Genomic DNA, 22,788 nt, shown 5'->3' on the forward strand with positions numbered 1-22,788 from the left:
TTGGAGCTATGTGGCTGCATGGCAGCAACAGAAATTTTACCTCTTCTTCCTGGGCTTCAGAGGCCTTTGCTGTCACTTCATTCTCACCATTCCTTTATGTGGAAAGAGTGGGAAATGCAGGATGCCATGAGCACTGGTATTATGCCTTAAGCAGTTCAGCTGAACTGAATTCTGTTAGTCCAGCAGTTTCCTTGTAGGCCAATAAAGCAATATAAGGACATTTGGCTTTCTCGAACAGGTGTTTTAAAGATTGTTCTGCTAGTTCTCACTGTCAGTGGCCTGTGGGTATTAAGGACTGTATGTGTGATGGATGGAGCAAAGTACAGTTGAGCCTCGATATAACGAACAGCGTGGTTATCGCGAAATAGTTCGATATGGTAAGAATTCGATATATAAAGTCATGTAAAAAACATGTGAAAAAATTCTGCAAATCAATAAATGAACCAAGGGCTCGATCGAGGATCGTTGTTCGGAGCGCGCGTTCTGTTGCGCCCCGTGCAATTGGCCTAGGCCGCACCGACTTCACCAGCCGTGTTGCGTATTTACAATTGCTGGTAGGTATAGCGGGGCGTGCACGAGTAAAAGCGGGTGCGAGAGAGGAAATGTGGGGACTTTTGCTCCTTGAATATATGACTCTGCCTAGGCACTACAGAGGAGTTTCTTAGTGTGTGTTGTTTGCGTTTGTCTCTAGGCGTATATATGACTCTGCCTAGGCACTACGGAGGAGTTTCTTAGTGTGTGTTGTTTGCGTTTGTCTCTAGGCGTGCCGGCAGAAGTCGTGGGGTGCGGTAGTGCTGAACTTAGTGCCGCAAGTTGGCAGCTGGACATAATTATATTTATTCAATCATGTTTCTTCACTAATTGATACAGGGTGCCATTATTTCGCACTATTTGCGGTGCCTCCAAGACACCAAAGCGGCAACGGGGGCATCAAAGCTAGAACCCGGACTAGTCTGTGGGTTGGGACTCGCCGAAGCCTGCACGTGCCAGGGGTGTATAAGATCGGCTGTCCGCTATCACGGGCAGCCAATTTTTTATGCGAACACCCATGGGCTGCCCTGCTTCCAGCTTTGATCACCCCCACTACCCCTTGGGTGCCCCAAAGATCCTGCGCCACCTGCTTTATTATAACCTCAGGTGCTCTCCTGAGCCCTCCACTTGCCGGTTACATGTGCCCTCCTGGAGCAGTGCTTGTAAAAAATCCAATCTACTGTAGCGACGGAAAAAGCGACCCGCGACTTATACAACACCAGTCAGAACCTTGCCCCTTCAGACACAGCGATCACCAAATGGGGCGTCCGTGCCAACTGCTTCACTGCGCGGGCAGCCAGCGGTGGAGCGTAAACAAAATCGACTGCACTCCACAATGCCAGCATGTCTAGGGGACAAACGCATACAACACGCGCCAAGAAATCTCCTCCATAGTGCCTAGGCAGAGTCGCATATTCAAGGAGCAAAGGCCCCCAGATTTTCTCTCTCGCACTCGCTCTTACTCGCGCCTGCGCAGAAACGTCCAGCGCCGTGAAAAATGCCACGCCTCGCTATACCTACTAGCAATTGTAAATATGCAGCTGGGTGAGCGCGGTCGATTCACAATTGCAGGCAATTCGTGCTGGCCACTTCGTCAGCTGCGCGAAGTCTGCACGGTCTAGGCCAATTGCGCTGGGCGCAACCGAACACGCACTCCGAACAGTGATCCCCGATCTCGCCCCAGTCACGCCCTAAGTGAGTATATACTCACTTGAAGCTTCACGCAAAGTATTTATTTAGCTGAAAGTACTGCAGCAGTGTAGCCTGCTTCTTATTCGTAGCCGCATGCTTAAATAGGAGTCCTCAACATAGTTTAAACGATCCACAAGCAGTAAGCCGGTGCCCTCTATTGCGCCGCAGTAGTGGCATAGAAGAGCCAAAACAGCTACTGCCTCAGTTGAAGTTTGGAGCAGGGCAACATTAGCGCTTGCGGGATCAACTGCGGCAGTGTCTCCGTTTGGCCGCTACTCTGCAGTGATCTCCACAACTGTCAATCGAAGCATTTTGAAACACTGTCACTAACAAAGTAGTGTATGCCAAGGAGTCAATGAGTGAGCCCAGTGAGCATGCGCTGTGGCGCGTCTTTGCGGATGTAAACCGCCAGTTCTTGCGAGGCGCGGCAGGTGCAGAGTGCGGCATCGAGGAGTCAGCGTGGCAAATGCAATGCCTTTTTGACATTGTCAAACTAGCCAAGCCGCTGCGTGCCTACCCTGCTACGTTCAAATGGCGCCCTCGGCACAGTCGATATGCGCAGCTATAGTACGCAGCAGTCGGGAACGCCCATCGCACCACCGCGGTGCGGTATCTTCGAGGGTGTTGCGGGAAAGCTCACCGCCTGTCAACAAAGAGCACGTCGTCTGGGGTGGCAGAGTTCGATATATCCATTTTACGTCCGACCTCGTTCGAAATAAAAAATAAAAAATGCATGAGATTTTCCAGGTGATATAAAAATTGTTCGATGTACGCAATAATTCGAGGTATTCGTGTTTGATATATCAAGGTTTGACTGTATGTGGCAAAATATATGAATGCTGGACACCAAAACTGGGGGCCATTGTCAGACTCTGCAGTCATGAGGATGCTATGATAAGCATAGAAGCTCTTCGAGGGGTAAACAACGATCTGGTGATGTGGATGGCAGGAGTGCTGTCTCTTGATATCGCGAGTGATAATCTACAGAAATAAGATAAACTTTCCCCAATGCTGGAAGAAGGTCTATGCCCACACTCTGCTAGGGTAGCTCTGGAGTAATTGTTCAAAGTAGGAGCTTGTCATTTTAAAGTAGCTTTTGATGTAGACTTCTTATTCGGACACAACTTGCTGAAGTTCAGGATGTTATTCCCAGCTGTTGAACAGGCTGCCTGGCCCTTACTCTGCACTGCTTGATGACTTGGTATCCTGTGTGAAGATGGATAAGAATTTACTGTCTCTAGGCATTGGAAATTACTGACTGATGACAGGTAGCGCTCATGCGGTGCTGCAAGGACGAAACAAGGGAGCAGGCAATTAGCGTTTTCCAGCAATTTCAGTTTTGCAGTTTACATACTTTACACTCTTTTTGTGCTCTGTTCACCTGAAATAAAGGGTGGCACAGAATTAAAAGACCCATGAATGGGTCTTTTAACAAGGTCAATGCTTGTGCTCCATCTGCACAAGCATTGACCTTGTTGCAAGTGAGCATTCCTTCTGCTGTATCAATTCTTGCAGATTCCCTCGAGAGCATGTTGGAAGTTGCAGTGCTGCTCCGTGGGATGTATTCCATCGTTTAGCTTGTAGTGACCGTCCTTCACTTTGTTGTGCCCACCGTGGGGGTCATTGCCCCCTGCTCTGTCTTGGAAGGAAAGTGGCTGCCCGACTGGGGGCACCACCACTGCCACTCGGCAAACCTGCCTTTACTTTTGAATAAAGCCAGTCGACTCTCCATTCTCAAGCTGTCAAAATGGGTATTCCTTGCATCTGCCAAACTGAGCTCTTAATAAGTGGTGACCCAGGACATTAATTTTTTTTTTTTTTTTCGAGCACTAGCCATGGACGACGCTGCTCCTACTCCTGCTGACAGAGACGATGCCACGTTTGTGTCTCCTGTCATCACTGCAGAGCTTCAGCTTCCCAGATTTTGTCCCAAGAATCCCTGAGTTTGGTTTATATGAATAGAGGCCCGTTTTCAACTCCGGCGCATCACTTCACAGACAGCAAAGTACCTGCATGTCAATGCTGCACTACCCTCCAACATTGCCGATGCCATAGATGACTTGAATAGCAGGTACGCCTACGACCACAGCATACGACGACCTGAAACGCACGGTCCTGCAGTGCCTCGATCCATTGCAGCAAAGTAGGCTTCAACAGCTCCTCTCAGAGGAACTTGGCGACTATCGACTGTCACAACTCCTGCACCAGTTGTGTCATTTACTGGGTGAGCACTCCAAAAATAAGTGCCAGCTTCCAATTTTGTGCGAGCTGTTCTTGCAACACCTCCCACTGTCCGCAAGCGTGGCACTGGTGGGTTCTGCTGAGACAAGTCTCGATTGGCTAGCTGCACTTGCTGACCGCACATGCAACTGCTCGTCTGTGGCACAGTTGCCTATCGCTGCTACGATAGACTCAGAGCCTGGAGACCGACTCTAGCAGCTGCAGGAAAGTCCACCACCTTATCAGTGAGTGCACTGGAGATGCTGATGATGGATGGCAACGCTGGCGAGTAACTTCGGTGCAACCATTTACTTTCACAGTCTCGCAGCGCACCTAGAGACTCGCTGTGGCAATTGTGCTGGTACCACTGTCGCTTTTGCGAACAAGCAAGTTGCTGCACCCAGCCCTGTTTGTGGATGAGAAACACACTGGCCAGTTGCTAACGGCGGCTTGTGGCATCGGCCCTTGTGCAAGCCGCCTATTCTTTATAGTTGACCATACCGGCACCCGCCTCCTCTTCTACACCAGAGCTGAGCTGTCTATCATTCCCGTCACGGCCACAGATCACTAATGTGGCAAGTCCACACGCATGCTCCACGCAGTGAACAACACTGCCATTGCGTTGTATGGGTGCCGGCCAGTAACACTAGACATCGGATTCCAGCGCTTACACAGATGGCTGTTTGTGATCGCCGTCGTCAGCTTTGCCATACTGGGAGCGTATTTCAACCTAGATGTGAGTGTTCACGATTGGCACCTAAAGGATAACGTCACATCCCTCAATGTACCCATGAGGTGAGCTTGGCCTGCAGTCCAAGCTCACCTCATTTCGCATCCATACGTTTCAGGCTGTCTCAACATACAACAAGATACTTGCTGAGTACCCACAACTCGTGAAGCCTCAAAACTATGTGCTGCCTATGAAACACAAGGTAACGCATCATATCACCGCCGCCGGCTACCTGTCGGCACCGAGCCACGAAGGCTCGCTGGATGGAGGTTGGAAGTCGCCTGACATGAGTTAGAACACGTGCTTCAGCTTGGTGTTCTTTGTCCTTCCTCCGGGAATTGGTCTTCGCCTCTCCATCTGGCTCCAAAGCAGGGCAGCGGTGACTGGCGGCGTTGTGGTGATTACCGAGCTTTGAATGCTTTCACTACTCCGGATCGATATCCCCTTCGCCACTTACATGATTTTGGCGCTTGTCTCGCAGAGACCAAAAATGCAGCAAGATCAATTTGATGAGCACGTCCCGCCAAATTCCTGTCGAACCCAGCGGCACTCCGAAGACAGCAATCACTGCTCCGTTTGGCCTATTTGAGCTTGTCCGTATGCCTTATGGTTTGAAGAATGCGGCGCAAACTTTTCAAAGATTCATGGACGTGGTTACGTGTGGACTTCTGTTCATTCTACCTTGATGACATTTTCATTACAAATTGCACAGACGAAGAGCACAAAGAGCACCTTCGATTTCTATTTGAGTGACTGGATGAACAAGGCCTGGTCCTAAAGCCTCAGAATGGCATTTTCTTAGTTGAAACCCTGGATTTTCTCGGCCATCGCACTTCGCCCCAAGGCATCAAGCCACTGGAATCACAGGTGCAGGCAATCGAGGGCTTCCCCCCTCCAACCTCCTTCCGAAAGTTGCGTGAGTTTCTGGGGCTGCTAAATTTTTATAGGCGCTTCATACCATCCCCTCCACAAGGTCTTCAGCCGCTCACCAAATTACTGAGTCGTGACTCCAAAAAAACGCCCACCTTCCACTGTCTTGCATGAACACTCCTTCCAGGAAGCCAAAACATGGTTGGCGACTGCAATGTTGCTGATTCATTCGTTGCCCGACGCGCCAACTCGCCTTATGGTAGACGCGTTGACCAAAGCAGTGGGTGCAGTATTGTACTGGCACGATGGCACAGACTGGAAGCTGCTCTTCTCAAAGCATCTCAAACCTACAAAAGCTCGCTACAGCACCTTTGGGAGGGAGATGTTGGCCATATATTGTGCTGTCAAGCATTTACGTTTTTTTCATGAAGGCTGTAGCTTTTACATTCTGACTGAGCACAAGCCGTTAACCTTCGTTTTCAAGAACAACAGTTCTTTGTACTCGGAACGTGAGCTTCGTTAACTTTCCTTTATCTCCAAATTTTCTACGGACATCCGCTATATCTCTGGAACCGGAAACCAGGCAGCTGATGCACTGTCGCGGATTGGCGCAGTGCCTGCTGGCCCTGTAGATTTCCAAGCTCTAGCCTCCACCCAGCAAAACGACCCAGCCCTGGGTGGAAAGACTATGCCTAGTGCTACTAGGGCTGCGAACAATAATCAAGGATGACCTCGGAGTCAGCCCAGCCGAGATGCTCTAGGGTCAGCAATCCGCATTCCAGGCCAGTTTTTCAGCACCCAGCAGAGCAATTTGCCAGCGGCCACGCAGCACTTAGATAGGCTACATTCCTGGCTCGACCAGCTTTGACCTACACCCCCTAATCGCACGCGGGCAGCCTGTGTTTAGTTTCCCGACAACAGACACAACCACGCACATCTCTCTGCAACACGACTCTATCAAGCCACCATTGACTCCTTCCCATGAAGGTTCCTTTCGTGCGGTTTCGCATTCAGAGAAAACCTTGAAGTGTGACGTTCGCGGCAAAGAAATGAGAGCGTCATGTGACTGCGTGAAACCAGCCTATCCCTTCCGCCATTCACACCTAAGCCTTCGACATTCTAGGGGGGGGGGGGGAGCCCTTGTAGCGACCGTCCACCACTTCATTGCCCCCCCCCCCAGTGGGGGGTCATTGCCCCTTGCTCCGGAAATCCAGTTTGCCTTGCTGTGGGGGTCATTGCCCCTTGCTCTGTCTTGGAAGGAAAGCAGTTGCCTGACTGGAGGCGCCACAACTGCCACTTGGCAAACCTGATTTTACTTTTGAATAAAGCTAGGTTACTCTCCATTTTCAACCTGTCAAAACATGTATTACTTGCCTCTGCCAAACCGAGCTCCCAATAAGCTGAAGTGCATGAGGCAGTGTTGCGTGCATGGTGGTAGCAGATTTCCCAGAAGGGTGAACCATGGTTGATAGTCTGACTGGAATGTTGCCACTATATCGTGCTGATTGTTCAGGTCACTTGGCTTTGCAGGTTAGAGCCAAGGCTTCTTCCACCTGGGCAGAGCGTATTTTAATTGGTGCCAGACACCTTGAGGGAAATGCCACTGGTTGTCCAGTTACATCTGGCTGGGCCTGCAGCAACACTTCCCCAAAGCCAAGTTCTGAAGTGTCCACTGAAGGTGTTGAAGGATAGTCCAGATGGCATCTTGCTGAGTATTGTTCCAACCAAATGATACCTATGATAGTCTTGAAAGCTGCTTCCTACATGTAACCCTGGATCCGCACTGACATCTATTTGAGATTAGGAAGAAAGGGCTGTTTTTTTTTTGTTGTTGTTCAGATGGGGAGGAAACTTTGCTAGATGGTTCACCATTCCACAAGTTCGGCTGACATTGGTAGCATCTTCTGGTGCAGAGATTTGACCTAAACCTGAAGGTTGATGACCCATCTTATGAAGGCGACCTTATTTGCGGTGAAAACATGTTTTGAGCAATTGAGGGTCATTCCTGAAGCAGCAGTCACTTGAACATTGTGCTAAGGTTTCAGTGCTGTTCCACTTGATCACATTCAAAGACAAGACTCACATACATGAGGCTATTGACTCGCAATAGTCCAGTCAAAGTTTTGTATTTGTTTGTAAGACTGTGCCTTACCTATGAGTATTAAGTGCTTGCTCTGTTGAGCAGAGAATGCATTTACCAGAGCACTGATGAATCGGGGCGAGTGAAGCCCATACATGTTCCTACTCCTGATTGTTTCACAGTGACAATGGTTCTGGCACACCAACTCGTAGGGCCTTTTAAAAGAACAAATGACACCTTGCTCCAGCATGTTGTGTGCCTCCTGCCCCTAGGCTTCAAACACTGGCATGGGAATTCACCTAGCCATGGTCACAGAATACAGCACAACTGCATGGCCCAAATGGATCATGTACTTGCTTGCTTGGCAGACCCAGCCAGCTGAAAAGTGCGGCAGTGTTCTTCAATCTGTCCTATTGTGTAGGGAACTTCGTGATGTCCTAACTTTCTATAGAAGGTAAGCGAAGAGAAAGGTGCTTGATATGTAGAGCAACATAGATGACTCACTTCCACTTTTTTTTACCTTCTGATGAACTTGAGTGCTGTGCACATTGGTACCACTAGAGTTTTCTCCAATTGAAGGTCCTATGGAACCCCAGAAAAAGTTGCAGGGGGTGAAGACCAGCATCAATCTTTGCAGCCAGTAGCGTGCTGTTGGTGTTGGCTTTCACAAACTTGATGTTGAGTTAAGCATCGGCTGATTGAGTGATGTTGCCAAAAAAAGTGCTGTAGTTACTTTCTTCAGAGTCAGCATCCTTTGATGGAAACTTCCCTCAGATGAATGAATGAAACCACGTTTATTCCACATTAAAATGCGCTGAAGACGCTGTGGTGGAAAGAGGAGGGGCGTTATTGCAGAAGGGAAAGGGTAAGGCTACCTCCGTTTTATTAATGAATGTCCTGGAGGCAGCTAAGTAGGGACCGCGTGACGCCTGTGGCTGTCGTGGAGCTGATCGCTGACAGGTGGTGCTGCAGGCTCCTGAAGGAACAGCAGCAGTGCTCGCCAGAGCTCGATGGCGTGGTCCGGAGACGTGGTATTCGGGCAAGCCCAAGCCCGGAGAGAAGGCCAGGGTCCCCGCTGTATGGTGGCCAGGGCACAAAGCCTTGGTGGGATGTAGAGGGGGCACTCCCAACAAAGGTGGTTTAGATCAGCACGACATGTGCGCATGGAACAGAACCCACTTATGGGTGGTGGTGTGCCACCCTTGTGGAAACGGTTCAACAAGTGAGGAGTCAGGAGGGTGCTTGTCTGGATTCTCCGAAGCAAGACTGACTCTCGCCATGTGAACTTCGGTAGAAGTGACGGTATAGAGAGTGGATTGCCCACTGCTGCGAGGTAGGTGGCACGTCGTTGTTTGGTCGCATGCTTGTGTGCCATTGGGTCTGCTACCTCAGGTGTGGTAGCTAGAAGAGGATAAGGATTATCGGAGGCTCTGGCTAGCGCGGTAGAGAGATGAGCGTGCACCAGTCCATGAGCCTTCTCGTTTCCGGGGATACCGCAGTGCGCAGGGACCCAGTGAATGGTAACATTGTGACCGCATTCGTGGAGCAGGCGTGCCTGGTGCCGGATCTTCTGCAGTACGGGATCTGTGTAAATAACATTAGCACATGCTCGATGGGCAGCCTGGGAATCTGTGTACACATGATGGTGAACAGGGTCAGTTTGAGATGAAGTTGCGAGGGCCCACTCCAAATAATCTAGGATGGCCATTAGCTCAGCGTGGGTGCTGGACATTGCTTCTGCTGATATATGATGGCGGCGGTTCTGATTTTCATTTGTCTGGTCATACCACGCAGTTGCATAACAGGTGTTACTAACGTCGTCTGCAGGCAGTGCAGCGTCCGTGTATACGATGCGTTCAGTCAAGGAGAGTGAACTCGTAGCCTTGGCATGCCTCTTGGCATATGCAAGGCGCCGCATTCGCTGAGTAGGGTCCATATTGAGAGGAAGTGGCCTGCTACCGGTGAGAGCCGTGATTTCCCATGGCGGCGTGTTGTTGGGCAAAATGGGCATTTTGTGGACGTCATACCCGAGGAGCATGAGTGTGTGTCGCCCGGCTTTTGTGGCGCGAAGTCTCGTCTCTTGTGTATAGATGTGCATGTCTACGAACTCGGACAGGTTGTTGAGTTTGCTACAACTTTTAAGCGCTTCGAGGCTTGTGTACCTTGGGAGTCCAGTTACAATGCGTTTGGCTTCGTTAAGTAACCGGTTAAGCGCGTGCATCTGTGTGCGGTTGACTGGATGATACGGCAGCCCGTACATGATACAGGAGACAAGAAAAGCTTGAGTGAACTGCCGCATTTCACGTTCGTTTACCCCACGACTGTGGGTAGAGATTCTGCGTAAAGCGTGCAGGATTTGTTTACTGATCTTCGTAACGCATTGGAACCAAGTGTTCGCTGTGCAGTTCTCGTCTAGGTGCATACCGAGTATTCGGATAGTAGATTTCCGTGTGATGGGTTGGTCACTGATGTACAGCTTAAAAGACTGCTTTTCTTCCTGCTTTCCAAAGGTAGACCTGCCACCATGAATGACGACAAACTCTGTTTTGTCTGCAGTAGTGTGTAAACCCGTTTCCGTGGCATAGGCGTGAATAATGTCGAGAGCTCGTTGTAAGACGTTCTCCCGCTATGAAGTTGTACATCTTCCCTCTGATGCCAAGGGCACGTGCTTTGATCATGATAGTGTTATGTGGGACGGAATCAAATGCCTTGCGTATATCCGCTGCGACAACGGCTCGTGGGTGCACCAAATTAGAGTCGAGGACGTCCTGTTTTAGGTGGGCTAGCACATCCTGTGTTCATAGCCCACGGCGAAACCCATACAGTGTAGGAGCCAAAAGGTCGTGATATTCAAGGTACCACATCAAGCGTGTGTTGACCATGCTCTCCATTACTTTACAGACACACGAGGTCAAAGAGATCGGACGGAGGTTGGATAAGGTATGTGGTGGTTTACCAGGCTTCAGAATGGGCTTGACCACCGAAAACTTCCAAGTGGAGGGCAGTATCCCTGTATCCCAGACTCGATTAAATTCTTCGAGAAGAGCGTGCTTGTGCTCAAGGGGCAGATTGCGTAGATGAGCCACGCCCACCTCATCGACCCCTGGAGCACTACGTACGTTAGCACGCTGCAAGGCATGCTTCAGCTTGATCATGGTGAAGGGGCTGTTAAGTGGTTCGTTATCTTCAGAATGTACATCCTTCTGGTATGTGGTGTCTGTGGGGCGAGACGTCTGCGGGAAAAACAGTTCAACGGCCTGTTCAGCAAGTTCCTGAGCGCTGATGCCTTCGCGGAGGGCCACACGAGCCGCGCCGTTGTTGGTCTTGCGCTGGCCGAGAAGAGAGCGCAGAATGGCCCAAACCTTGGACGTATGAGTCTGTCCATTGATGGATTCACAAATTCCAATCCAGCGGTCTGATGCGAGCATAGTCGTATATTCTTCGATCAAACGCTGTATTTTGCGCAACCCTGCTTTTTGGTGAGCAGTGCGACCAGACCGCTTGTACTGAGCGAGTATCCGGTGCCTTCTATTCCATAAGGTGAGCAGATGTCCATCAGGCTCTGGGTGGTCAGAGGGAACCCGTAAGTGTTTGGAGGCTCTTCGCTTCGCTACGCACAGCTGTGGTACCAGATGGTCAATGTTCTTGGCTGGAGACTGCTGCTGCAGTAACTTGCGGTATTTGTCCCAGTGTGTTATGTGGCTTAGCTGTGTAGTGGTGTATGACTTCATCTTCGGATTGGCGTGGCCTGTGCGAAAGCGTATGAGGATCGGAAAGTGGTCGCTCCCCATGCAATCGTCCAGCACCTCCCATCGAAAACGCTGCGGACGAGTACTCCAGGTAAGATCTGGTGTTGTGTCTGCTTGGTGAACTGTCTGTCCCAGCTTCGTGTGTGCTTGAGGCATGTTGAGGAGTGTCAGCCCGTACTCCGAGGTATCTTGCATGATGCGCCGACCGCGCGGGCTGCATTTGTTGTATCCCCAGGCGATGTGCTGAGCGTTAAAGTCCCCGCACAACAATATGGTGTCTTGCAGATAAATCTTCTTAAAGTGGGAGATGAAGGTGAGATCAACGAGTGCCCTAGTTGCCTTATTCCTTGTGTTCTCGGGAACCACGTAGACGCAAAAGATGGGCATTGTACGCTGTGATGAGACTCCGAACCGGCATCCGACAACGCTAAGAGTAGCGCTGCACCACGGTTGCGTGTCTAATTGCACGTGTGTAGTTCCCCGTCGCACGTACAATGCTGTCTTCGTGGGTTCAGCGACTTTTACAGGCGGGGCGTAGCCGTCATAGCCGATTATGCTCAGCACAGGGCCGTTGACTTCTTGAAGGGCAATGACCAAGGGACTGGTGTTGTCTCGCTTGCTGTAGAACCGGGTGATCTTGTCAGCCCTCTTGTTACGAAGAGAACGACAATTCCATTGCAGTACCGTTGCCCATGGTGATGAATTTGAAGAGCTAGGCATGGTGAGGCTGTGTTGTTTCAGCAGCAATGAAGCTTGGTGGTACCCAAGGCGTACGCATTGCTGGTGCTCCTGCGGGTGTCGGAGAGGTTGTGCCAAAAGGGAAAGTGCCGGAAAGCATGATACGCTCCATGATGGTGTGGACGCATGTTTCTATGGCCCTGTTAATAAGCTGTTGGACACTTTGATGGATGGCCTTCTCTATTTGCGCCATACGATTTTCAAGACGCCGCTCGAGATCGTGAAGTATCGTTGGGGGGGGAGATATGGATTATCGCTGGGAGGTGTAAGCACCGTTAACTGAGCTGGGTCCCTGCGAGTATGCTGCACCACTCCATCTGAGGGTGGTTGCAGCACAGGGGATGAGAGTGTTGAGGGAAGCGCTGTACTATTGCTGGAACTGACTGTTAGGTGTGCGTTCGCTTGTCTAACTACATCCACGAAGGTGGCTTTTCCGCTGGCTTCTGACTGTGCAACTGGGGATACCGGTGGCTCGGTGTAGAAATTCTGGCGTGTTGCCTTTAGCATGGGTCTAGATGAATTTTGTTCAGTTCTGCTCTCGGGACAGCGGTGCTGACGCCCCTCTGTCTGCCATTTCCTACGTGGCCTCTGGGCAGCCGGCTTGCGTTTTTGTTCAATTTTCTTGTTGACTTGTCGTCTTTTTGGACAGTTCGTGGCTGTGGCCAAGTGAGAACCACCACAGCTACGGCACTTCGGTTCTGCGTTTGGGCACTGTGTTCCCGCTTCGTGTTGCCGCAGACCGCAAGTAGAGCATCTTGCTGCCAGAGTGTTGGGGCATTGCTCCTTGTGGTGCCCGATCTTGTGACATATGTCACAAACTGCCACTCGTGCACGGTACGGAAAGACACAGATAGTAAATGACCGCAGGCCAACCTTGTAGGGTAGGCTGCTACCTTCAAATGTGACCATGGCAGTACCTTTGTCACCAAGTGAGCGTGCTTGCAGGATTTTGCACTTGCGGCAATGCAAGGAGTTCATTAGTTCCTCAGAAGTCATGTCTCCAGCATTTCTAATAATGCCTCTGATTTGATTAGGACCAATGGCCTCGTATGCTTGAAAGGGCACATCCTGTCCACGGTTTGGCAGGGATGCTATTGCGAGAAGTGCGTTGCGCACCTCGGGTGCAGACGCGTCGACAGCGAGCTGATTGCTCTGACTTAAGTAGCGAACCCAGAACTCTGGTATTTGGTCTTCCTTAGAGAGACCGAGATGAGCCGAAATGTGGCGCGTTATGACTTTGTCTAACCGTATGAACTGCTCGTCCATAATGCGGCATGGCTGCTTAGGCCGAAGGATGACGGTGTGTTGATGTTTACGCGAGGCACCTGAGCTCGGCTTCGCCGCGTCCGTCGTACGGTTCTGCTTTGTCCGTCGAGAACGAACAAGTACCCAGTTGTCCTCTTCGTCCTGGCGACTAACGGGTGCAGGAGGCATGTGACGTGCGCCTCTCGCACAGGGGTAATCCCTGGGTATACTCGTGTACTGTTGTTTGGGCGTCAGCATGAGCGAGCCTTGTGCACGATTTTCTCCATTCGTTGCGGTGGAAATGACGCAAGCTTGGTAAAAAGTATTCGCAGACTTGCCTTCAATGCCATGCTGTTCCTCTAGCTCCATGAGTGGGGCGAAGGGGTTGGTGTCCGGCAGCAGCAGCACCCTTGAAAGTATAACAGCGGCGGCCGAGTTCTTTGTTAAAGTCAACGGCGCAAACGAGGCAGCCTGGTTGTCCAGAGCCTGTGGGTCCATGTCATCGGGCAGTGGTACATCGTTAGGGAGCACGGGCTGCTCCGGCGAGGCCATCAAAGCATGCAACTTGGACGAGCAGCGATGGCCGCCGGCAGCAGGCCGGGCAGCGGTATCACTGGCGGGTTCAGATAACAGCGAGCCAGACAGCTGTTACTGCGAGCGGGTGGTGTCGCCGTGATCCTCTGGTTGTGAAGCGTCGATTGATGTAATCCAGCCAAGGGTACATTCTGATTAACGGGTCAAAACTGATGTTGAAAGCGGGAGCCGATCTTACTACATGTTCTTCGATGCTTCTTCTTCTTCTTGAGCATACTTTCCCTTGCACTTTTAGCATTTCTTGCCTTTTGCTGGACAACAAAGATAAAAAATGTTCCACTGTGGTAGCTGCATGAGTAGTCCTTCACATTTGTTGCAGTGAACACTTGCATGCAGTTTTTACCTTCGTGGCATTATGGCAATAACATCGAGAGAGCTGTTCATCCTTTTCACTATAGAGCTGCTCTGTCACTTGAAGCAACTCTTGTTAACAACGTACTGACTCTTTTTCTCAAGCCTCGGAAGCGAGCTGCGAGAATGAGTCCGGTGTCTAGCTGCAGGGCTTCTGACACTCAAAGCTTACAAAACTTGCACCGGTCAGTCATGTCGTTGAGGATAGGGATGTACTGATTGTTTTTTATTATTCTTGTTCATGCCAATTGAAGCATGAGAAGGACAGGATAATGTAGCAATTCTATTCCGCTGCTATTTCTTTTCATGCTTCGTTAGTGGTTCAGGCGGTGACATCGGCTTACATTATCACCGGGGTCAACCAGTTGTGAGCACTGGATGATAAGAAAGGTATAGAATGGAACAACAGGAATTCACACATTATACCGGCCCGGCCCATGCACAACATTCTTGGCTTAGACGAAGTGCAAATCAAACTTTCCTTTGACCAGGTCATGTCATTCATGGCATTCTCTGTGGAGAGTGACAAAGTCCTAAAGATCCGTCTCCCTTGACCTACCATGACATAGACTAGAATTCGCACTTGATGCTCCAGGTCTTGCCTGTTGAGACTGAACACATAGTAACAGTTGTCAAACTCGAGTACCCTATCCTATAATTCTGATGCTCAATCAAATCTGAATAGTTTGGGAAGCCTTAGCAAAAGTCTCCTATGTACTAGCTAATGCTGCCCGAGCCGGCATGGTTGTTCAAGACCGCTAAGGTTGAATTGACAAAATTTTTTAGCAGAGTGGGATCTCTTGTCTGACACTGCATCATGGTTTCGAAGCATGACAAAACACAAGTCTTGAGCAGCTGGCAGGGAACAAAAGGCGTATATTACTGAGGTGTACATGTGCACATGTGCTTGCTTTTTTACCTGTGCCAGGGAGGTGAGATCTCTTTTACATTCATACATGCATGCATGAATGAACGCCGCCTGAAGCTACGGACTGCCCTGAACCCTAGGATAAATGGATTTCTTCAGTATTTAGTCCACTATGAGAGTGGCGAGTTTATGGGTGATGTTAAACATAACCTTTCATGCACCACTGCTGTTTGCATAGTACACAGAATACACAGGGAAACTTGTTTGCTTGAGGCGTTGTTGAGGGTTGAGAATTGTCAATGCCTCACGTGGCATATTGCATTGTGGCAGAAGTGTTAAACTGTAATTGAATTATGTGGTTATGTGGTTGCTAAAACCATGACCGGATTATGAGGCATACCATAGAGGTTGATTCCGGATTAATTCTTGTAGCAAGCATGTGACGCCCCCTCGTGCATAATCTTCGTTCCTGCAGAAAGGCTCTCACGAATCGCGGTAGTCGGAACCCATGCAACCACGGAACGGTCCTTGGAAGTGAGGCTGCCTGATAAACGCCCGCCTGAAGCTGCGCACTGCCCTGAACCCTCGGATAAACGGTCGGAAGAAACGGCGGCGCACGAAGCAGTCTCGCGAGTGGCTCTGGCTTTGCCTCCGGTCTTTGTTGTCCCGGTGCTTCCTATCTTTTCCCTGGTCTTCATTGTCACTATCGCCCTCCTCTTCGTCAGCGAAGTCCTTGGAGTCCTTGAGCCTGGGACTGAGCCCGGGAAGCAGCTGAGGAAAAGGAAGACGCCGACGAAGAGGAGGGCGATGGTGACGATGAAGACGAGGGAAAAGATAAGAAGCACTGGGGCGACAAAAAGTGGAGGCGAAGCCGGAGCCACTCGCAAGACTGCTTCGTGCACCGCCATTTCCGCTGACGGTGAGCCAGTCGGACGGGCAATCTCGCCGGAGTCCTTGGCGGCAGCATTACTCGTCTTGGGCATAATCTTTGTTGGCCTGCCAGGCTCGGTGGCCTGCCAGGCTCAGTTAGGCAACATTGGTCACCACACCAACAAACACCGGCGAGCACAGCTGCTCGGCGGTCAGTCATCGTTCGTCACCACCATGCTGCAAAGCGCCTATCTAACGGAGGGTGCCTCGAGCCCTCCCTCGTTCACGAACCCGGGCGGATCGTAACAATTTTGACACCCTGGTGTTCTTTAATGGGCAACTCAACTTAAGCGCACTAGCATCTTTGTATTTCGCTTCCGTCAAAGTGCAGCTGCCGCCGTCCGGATTGAACCCGCGACCTTGAGCAATGCCATAGCCATCAAGCTACCGTGGCAGGCACAGAAGTTCTCATTTCATGTGCTACCACTTCCGTAGTGTCGCATAGACCCTACGGCGTTTTAATGCGGCAGAGCGTCTGCACGCCTAGCAATAATTGTCTGCTTGACAAATTTGCATGGCGTTTATTTTTCAAAAGTAGCAGGTGCATACCATACCGTACCTTCAGTTTGACTGCAACCGCTGTTTCCTTGCCTTCTCATGTCATCTTTTCCCTCTCCCGCCCTCTCCCTGTGTACGCGAACTGCGAGAGTGGCAAGGCTGTTATTCACTTGTTTCGTGACTGCATCGGTTCTACCCATTCTCTGCATCCTCTCCCCCCTCCTCTCTACAGTTCTATCTACATCCCCTCTGGACTTGCACGTTAGTAGGAAAGTAAGCGCTTGCAGTTCCTGCAGTGGTTTTGAGTGCAGTCACGGATAATTACAGTTGTCAAGAGGCTAATGTGGCAGTACCCAGGGAGCTCCAGAGGGTATTGCGTACATGCAATGCAATGGAAAGGTCCAAATGAATTTCTTGCATTGACTTTTCTCTCTGTCACACTCCAGTCATGTATATAGGCACTCTGAACACTCCCCCCCTCCCCCCCCCCCCCCGATGCAGCATGCAAGACAGCAGCAGCAGCGCAAAGGTCGAAGGAAGAGGCAAAGAAAGCTTCGCTTTAAAAAATGGCATACTTCAGTGATTCCTTTGGCTCTGAACTCATTCGCTATGACAGCAGCAGGCTCTTACAGGAGACACTTGATATACTCAAAAAAAGCTTCGTTGTGAAGAACACATCATTGTTTGCTATAGACCGTTTCATCGGGCGAGGAGGATAGGGCACGCGGAGAGCCTTTCCTCCTCTCTGCCTTGGGCGATCCGGCGCGGCGCTGCTTGAAAGTATTGCTGTTGTGCGCTGCGGAACGATTTTGAAATGTTTTAGATCATACTTTGTGAAATTTATACCATGTCCGTTCATATAAGGTCGTCAGGGAACCCTTTCGGTGCATCGGTAACTACAGTAGGTGGAAATATCTCTTGGGGGCGCAAAAATGTGACGCGTTTTATCAGCCGCGGTGTATGCACATTATCAGTCGCGGTGTGTGTATGTGTTGTGAACTATTTTTCTTATATCGGTTTTAATTCAGCAAAGAAGACCGGTGTCCTTGTATTAGCAGCATGAAATGGTAAATCTGCTCACTATCGATTTGCTTGGCGTAGGGAGTAAACCATAAAGCATAAGAGCGCATGCTCGTGCACGGCCAACCTTAGGCAACCACGAAACACCTAAGCGGCAGGCGCTATCAAATATTTGTGATGCACCGGCATCGTTCTCGCGCATTTCAAGTCTAGTAGGCTTCAAATTACCATATGTCTACACTAGCCTTCCGGCATGAGGCCGATGGCGCTGCTCAACACAGCGATCACTGCGGTTGGTGAACCAGCACGATACATATGTAAGCTGTGCGCTTCGGCATTGCCTTTTTGGCCTGCATACAGCCATAATATATGAGAGGGATCGCATAAAAAGAATGCGATGCCTATTTTTGAGGACAAAATTTCCGTAATACGTGTGAGTGCATCGTAGAAAACGGAACGAACACAACTGAAAAAAAAATGTGGTTTTCATCATCTTTCTCGAAAAAGCAAGAGAAAACGGGCTAACGCCGCAATAGGACCTTGCATAGTCACGCCGCACAACGTTTTTAAATACATAACTGCTGATGCCGTATGCTTGGACCATGCGGCATATAGAACAAAGATATATGTAATCCAGCACCTACCACTCCTTAGGACGCTCGCACAGTTCGTAAAGAGTCCATTTTCTGGACAAGCTTAATTGAGACTGTAAGGTATGCTGCTACTACTTGCCAAAACTATTTTATTGAGGGGCGGAAGCCTCATCCATCGAACCAAGTATTCACGCAATGTAACCTGCAGCGAACAGTTTGAATGCTTGTCAAAGTATAACATCACAGCTCCTATCGTAGCAGAATGGTACCCACGTTGTTACGATCGTCGCATATGTTTCATGGCTCCTAAACCGCAGCTTATAAATAGAGGATAATACTGCAATAAGGTCACATTAATGATTGGAACAATCAGAAATACGCAACTGATCTCTGGGGCTGATTGTAAGCTCAGATATGCGCGCACACATCGCGCTGCGTGTTCCGTCGACCTCAACGCCAGCAGCAGTTTCGGCCATGACGCCTTGAACCACTTCAGCATGTCTCACAGAACCGTTTACCACGTAGAATACGTGCGTCATAGTAAACAGACCGCACGACCGCGGAAACAAACGCCAGAACCTACCGCCGAGCGTATACCTGCCATGCAAAAGACGGCTTTCACCCAAGCCAGTATGGCGCTGCTCCTAGGCGACGCCACTGTGTTCACAATATGGCGGCGCCTACGAAAAAACGGTCTATACTGTAGTTGTGTCTTCCAATATACATGCACAGGCATTGCTACGCTTTGAGCCTGTGTAGGGCAAGAACTTCTTTGTGATGTGTACTACATTGTCCTCCTGTGCTAAAGTATTGGCTGTTGTCGTCACTCTTGGAATTTATGCAGGATGCAAAATGCCACACAGATTACCAAATGCCAAACCTGAGGTGATAGTGCCATGGTTAGCATGTCCAGCACCCACCCACTCATTGCCAGAAGGGCATGAATTCAAATCCAAATGGTGGTGGTGGTGGGCAAAGTTTTGTTTTCCTTCTCTCTATTGCAAGGGTGAAGCTGAGGATGAAAAGGTGGCCTGATAACGTTGTTGCATAACAGAAAGGAGAGACATAGCCAACCTGGTTACGAGCTTTTCACTGCTGTTGCAATAAAATTTAGGAGCACAGAAGATTAGTTATCTGCAAATGGCTAACTCAGCCTTTAAAACATCAAGCTGTTGCTTTAAATGGGAAATGATGACTCTTTTATGCAGGATCCTTCTTTGTCTGTAAGCATGGTATGAGCTTGTGTTTAGTTCATCATCATTTTTAGACAGAACAGTTGACTGCCTTGTGTGCAGCCATCTTACCAGGCGCATTAATGAGGCCAGTAGCGTACTGCTGCTCCCCGAGTCTCTCATTCAGGCAATGACTGGCTTGCCAAATATGGGTTCAATTTCCTCAGAGTGGAACCTTGTAAATGCCCCTCCCCCACCCCCCAATCACAAACCATGAATCTTTACATACAGTTCACACAGCATGAATCGGTAATTAGTACAGTTAAATTTCGACATAATGAACTTCAAAATAACGAAATTCTCTATATAACGAAGTATCTTACTTTTTGTAACCGCTTGTCCATAGAACACCATATATTTAGAATCCCAATATAACAAAGTGTGTTTGTATGTGATTTCAATATAACGAAATTTCACGGCCGCCGCAAAGGAATACCAAGACAATAAATGGAAACTTCTGCGAACACAGAGGGTCAAGTTATTGAATTACAAGTGGCTGCTTGCAAATGCGCCTCTCAAATTGTGCGCGGCCGCGCGCCGACAACAGGAACCGCCGAAGTGGAGCTGCATCATTCTCCGTATCAAGTCCCAGAGCAGTAAGATCCGATCGCGCCCTGCGCATTGTTTGCTTTAAGTGCGAGTGAAAGTGTGCGAGCGTGAGACAAGAAATATGGCTTCACGAGTGCCGCCTTCCCACGCGAGCAAAGGGAAGAGGGGAATGGGAGCAAGCTCACAGTAATGCGATCAAGAGCGCACGAGGGGGCGGCGTGGGGGGTAAGTTGGTGCGCACCTCGGCCGTGGCTGCGCATGGCTGCGCTTACGCAGCCGTGCACACTGCTTTAGAACTAATCTGCCGCGTGTACAAATATTGGGCATTCCGAGTGGTGTGGCATCATGTAAGCTGGCTTCCCACGCGTTTAGTAGTAAAGGTTGCGTAATCTCGAGTTTCGGTGACCCATTAGAGCGAGAGGCATATGAAGCATTTGCTTTTCGCGGGGACGGAGTACACGCGAAAGCGGGGCTGGCTTGGCTTAATTCACACAGCCGATGTGAAGATGTCATCATGGCATAAAACCGTATCATTCGTCGCTGACTCCCGAACTCATCAAAATGAATTGTTTTTTCATTCAAATTTGCTTTTTTCAATTGCTTGATAATTCGGATAATTTCGCGGCCCCTTTCTGTGTAAGAAAAATTGATTGGCGGCTGTACTTATCATGAAATATCGAATTTCAATACAACAAAATTTCGATATAACGAAGCAAATTGCCGATTCTACCGACTTCGTTAAGGGCACCCTGCAACGAAATTTGCCTGTACATGTCGTGCCACCTAGCAGCGGAGGTGAGTACCTGCGAGTAGGCCCTCACTGTCATTTCACCATTGACTATGGTGTACTCAGGCCTGCCTGAAAGCCTGGTTTTTCAATTTTCCAATGGATTCACCGTGGCCTCTTGGCAGCTCTTCTGTGAAAAGAGTGAACAAAAAGATGCTTCTGTGTTAAGGATTGTCACAACTGCGAAGGGGATGTTGGCATCAAATTCTACTACCTCCTTTTAAAACCGAGGGAAGCAACCTGGAAGCTGGAGTGCATCGTCGTGGTTCGTGTCGGTCTTGGGAATTTCTGTTAAGTGAACGAAGACGTAAATGTAAAACAAGAAAGAAAAAAAACCCAGCAGCGGAATCCGTAAAAAGTCGCAATAAAGCGTCAACTGCATAAAAACGTGAACATATTCCCGCTGTTGTAAATTAGTTCAGGTAGTTGTTTAGCTCGTCTTGCTCCAAAACAAAAGTGCAGTACAGTGGAACCCCGGTTATACGTCCCCCAGTTTTCCGACAACTCAGGTTTTACGACGGATTAGCGCAGACCCGGCGAAGTCCTCATAGAAGCAGTACGTTAAAAACCCCGGTTATCTGACACAATTTTACGCTTGACCCGCATTATATGATGACCCTCGCGAAGCGCGGGACGGTATGGCGGATGAAAGAAATGTGCCGCGGGTCTCTTTCCTCGCACCGTCTCTCCTCATGTGGAACGCTTGACACCGCTCGACCGGTTCGCTCTGGCGCAGCTTTCTTCCCTGCCTCGTCTCATCGTTCGTTTCTCTCTCCCCCACCAGCAGCCACCCACAATGCTCGCTGTACTGAAATAGTACCTTTTCTTCTCCACAATCACTTCCTCCCTCTCTTCTCAGCGGCGTCGCCTCTTGTCGCGTTGAGGAAGCGTTTCTCTCCTTCCAGTTTCCGAGCAGCAGATTGCCAACAAGGTAGCGTGGAGAGGCCTAGGTTTATGCACGTGTTCTTCGTCGTAATCGTAGCGACCAGCGTTCAGCGGACGTTTTGAGTTGTGTGGAGCAACGCGTCGCACGATGTCCCAAAAGTGGACAGTTCTGTTGCTCGGCGATAAGCAGAATATTATCGAGGAAGCCGAAAAGGGGCATGGAGCCACGAAAGCCAGCATTGCCGGGGACCTTAAGATACCTGAATCTTCGCTTAAGACGATCCTGGCAAACAAAGCTGTGATATTGCTGAATGTTAACAGGTTCGGGTTCAAGCGGAAAGTGGCAAAAGAAGGACAGCATGAGAAGTTAGAAAAAGTTCTTGTCAAATGGCTGCATCAAGCACGGAGCTCTGTGATCAACATTGACGGCACCATTCTAAAAGAAAAGGCAGACCCTGTGGCATTACGTCTGAGCACCAACGACTTTCAAGCATCGAATGGGTGGCTGGATCGCTTTAAAAAACGAAACAGTATTGTGTACAGCCACTCCTGCGGACAAAGCACTTCCGTGGACGTTTCGACAGTGAACGAGTGGATGGAGTCGCTGCCGGAGATGATTGCTGCATGCAAGCCCTGCGATGTTTTCAACGCCGATGAGAGTGGTATTTTTTACCATATGCAGCTCGAGCAAACCCTTGCGTTTAAGGGTGACGGTGTCATGGTGGCAAGCGTAGTAAAGAGTGTGTGGCGCTCTGTGCTAATGAGGACGGTTCTGAGAGGCTGCCTGTGCTCATTGTTGGAAAGTTTGCAAAGTCACAGTGCTTTAAGAACTTGAAGATGCTGCCATGCAGCTACAGCTTCAATGAAAAGGCGTAAATGCCGTCTTCGTTCTTGAGCAATTTTTTTGCAGCAGCTGGATATCAAAATGGGTGCTAAGGCGAGGAAAATATTACTTTTCGTGGACAACGCACCGTGCCACCCACCAGATACGTCCAGCCTGAGGAACATAAAGGATGTTTTTTTCCGCCCAACTTCACAAGCTGGCTGCAGCCGCTGGATGCCGGCATCATTAAATGCGTCAAGCAAGGGTACCGGAAGCGGTTAGTGCAGCGTCGGCTGGCAGCTAT

At 49.7% G+C, this 22,788-nt stretch overlaps 1 protein-coding gene across 5 annotated transcripts in view; it reads left to right on the forward strand.

Moving 5' to 3' along the window:
* LOC135905755 (transcription termination factor 1-like) overlaps positions 1 to 22,788 on the forward strand; it is a 145,828-nt gene that overhangs the window by 20,769 nt on the left and 102,271 nt on the right. The gene's annotated exons all lie outside the window — the stretch shown is intronic.

This window comes from Dermacentor albipictus, chromosome 1 (assembly GCF_038994185.2).
Source record: "Dermacentor albipictus isolate Rhodes 1998 colony chromosome 1, USDA_Dalb.pri_finalv2, whole genome shotgun sequence".
NCBI lineage: Eukaryota > Metazoa > Arthropoda > Arachnida > Ixodida > Ixodidae > Dermacentor > Dermacentor albipictus.